Below are 2,863 nucleotides of genomic sequence, written 5' to 3' on the forward strand. Positions count from 1 at the left end.
GATTAAAAAACAGAAGACTCAAGGTTTCTAAAGTCTTAGTGTTCTAGAACAATTTAGGACAGAAGCAAAGAATAATCGATGATGATTATAACATGTTTAATCCCCAAAAAGAAGTATCTTCAGAACCCTTTGTTAAAGGTTGAATATCATGTGTTTTAGAAAAGTTTCTTTTAACCTAAATTCTGGTACTTAGAATGATAAATATCATGTATATAAAGTGTTAACTTACCTACCATATATTTAGCTGTCATGCTAGGTGGTTATCAATGACATTATTTCAAATAGCCTTTTCTCTTAACACACTGACAACATTTTTCTTTCTTTTCATTTGGCTTATGCTATAAACATGAACACAATAGCTATATCCATATAAATCTGTATACACAGTTTAAAAATTTCCACAGTTATAAAATACAAACGTATTACAGACCTGTGATTGTAATGACCTTATCGTATGCTGTATTAGGAATTGCTACTGTTTTGACGCGACAAAGAAAAGATGTAAATAATAAATTCAATTTGAAATTGGGGTCTTTAATCTTACATTTATAGTTGCATATTTTAAGCATTTCTAATTGAGTCTTACAAATATGTCACATAGATCACAACCAACCAGCAATCTCTTACGGTTATGTTGCTATTATTACAATCACTTTAAGTACATTCAAATAACTCTAACTTTGCCTATCACTGATGGTGTTAGTGGTAAATAAAGAACCTGCCTACTGATGCAGGAGACATAAGAGGCATGGGTTCAATCGCTGGGTCGGGAAGATCCCCTGGAGGAGGGGATGGCAACCCACTCCAGTATTCTTGCCTGGAGAATCCTCTTGGACAGAGAGAGGAGCCTGGCGGGCTACAGTCCTCAGGGTCGCAAAGAGTTGGACACGACTGAGTGACTGAGCACACATGCATGAGGAAAGCACGGAGAATTAGGCAAGATTCCTTCCTGATCAATAATGATTACAACCTAAGTGAAGTCAATTTGCTCAGTCGTGTCTGACCCTTTGCGACCCCGTGGACTGTAGCCCACCAGGCTCCTCCGTCCATGGGATTCTCCAGGCAAGAATACTGAAGTGGGTTGCCATTTCCTCCTCTAGGGTCTCCCCCATTGCAGGCAGACGCTTTAACCTCTGAGCCACCAGGGAAGCCTGATTACAACCTAAGGCATTCCTCAAATACTGAGGTCCATTGACCAGCTCTCACTGTATCTTAACTCAGAATTTTTCTTGAAATCTCTTACAAATTGATCTCAGCTCCTTTCTCTTTGGATCGCTCAGAGTCTGTTCAGCCTGGCAGAGATGATCCTGGGAAGTCATTCATTCCCTCCTCCTGTATCCAGGCACTGAACTACTGGAAATCAAATGATGTGGGAGCAAATCTACCACAACAGTAGGAGCTGAATTCAAATCAGTTAATGCTCAACTCACGGGCAGCAAATGGAAAAAGATCCCAGCTTCACAATCTGATTTTAAAGGAAGGAAGTGTTAGTCACTCAGTTAGTGGACTCTGCAATTCCGTGGACTGTAGCTCGCCAGGCTCCTCTGCCCATGGGATTCTCCAGGCTAGACCACTGGAGTAGGTTGCCATTTCCTTCTCAGGGGATCTTCCCGAAAAGAGATTGAACCCAGTTTTCCTGCATTGCAGGCAGATGTTTTACTGTCTAAGCCACCAGGGAAGCCCAGTTTTAAAGGATGTCATACAAAGAATACTAAGACTTAGCCCTCCCATTCTTTGCAGCCGAGTAGAAAGAAAGCACAGCACTTCAAGCGGTGTTCCACTCTGGGTGATTTTCAGCCCTTGTACTGTATATGTTGTGTGGTTTTTTTTAATTCATTAATTTTTTGTCTGCTTCCTGATAGTCATTGCATCACGCAGGATCTTTCATTGTGGCCTGTGAACTCTACAGTTCCCACGCTCGGGCTTAGCTGCTCTGAGGAATGTGGGCTCTTAGTTTCCTGGCCAGAAATCGAGCCCACGTGTGCTGCATAGCCCAGCGGATTCTTAAATCACTGAACCACCAGGGAGGTCACCATATTGTGTGATTTTTTTTTTAAATTTTGATAAGTATGGGTTACCTTTATAAACAGAGAACTGAAGCATTTTTTTAAAAATAAATATTGTTCTCACCTGATGACATAATGCTTTTCTTTTTTTAATATTTATTTTTATTTATTTATTTGGGTTGGATTTTTTAGCTGTAGCATTTGAACTCAGTTGCCGCATGTGGGATCTAGTTCCCCAGCCAGGGATTGAACCTGGGCCCCTGCATTGGAAGTGCAGAGTCTTAGCCACTGGACTACCAGGAAAGTCCCTCGATAATGCTTTTCTTTATTTGGCAAGTTATAGCCTAGTGGCACCTTGGTGTGTGTTAGTCGATGAGTCGTGTCTGACTCCTTATGACCCCATGGACTATAGACCACCAGGCTCCTCTGTCCATGGGATTCTCCAGGCAAGAATACTGCAGTGGGTTGCCATACCCTTCTCTAGGGGATATTCCTGACCAAGGGATTGAACCTGGGTCTCCTGCATGGCAGGCAGATTCTTTACCCTCTGAGCCACCAGGGAAGCCCAGGGGCACCTTGGAGGGTGATCTAATTAAAGTATGGCCTGATCCTGGACCATGAGGGTGGGAGCTTTTTAGAAATGCAGAGTCCAGGGCCCCGCCCCAGACCCAGTAAATTAGAAACTGCGTTTTCACAGCATCCCCAGGAAACGCACATGCACATGAGAGCTTGAGAAGTACTCGTCTGAGTCCCAATCTCTCATTTTACAGAAGACACTTCAGGTCCAGGAAGGCTGAGTCTGCTTGCCCTGGGTTCCCCAGCAAACAGGAAACAGAACTGAAACAAAGCCGCAGTTT

General features: G+C 42.9%; 1 non-coding gene across 1 annotated transcript; it reads right to left on the reverse strand.

The window, feature by feature from the left end:
- Positions 1-2,237: 2,237 nt before the first annotated feature.
- On the reverse strand, positions 2,238-2,309 carry TRNAG-UCC (transfer RNA glycine (anticodon UCC)). The gene has a single exon. It is a non-coding gene; the product is annotated as a tRNA-Gly (tRNA).
- Positions 2,310-2,863: the final 554 nt, after the last annotated feature.

This window comes from Bos javanicus, chromosome 9 (assembly GCF_032452875.1).
Source record: "Bos javanicus breed banteng chromosome 9, ARS-OSU_banteng_1.0, whole genome shotgun sequence".
Taxonomy (NCBI): Eukaryota; Metazoa; Chordata; class Mammalia; order Artiodactyla; family Bovidae; genus Bos; species Bos javanicus.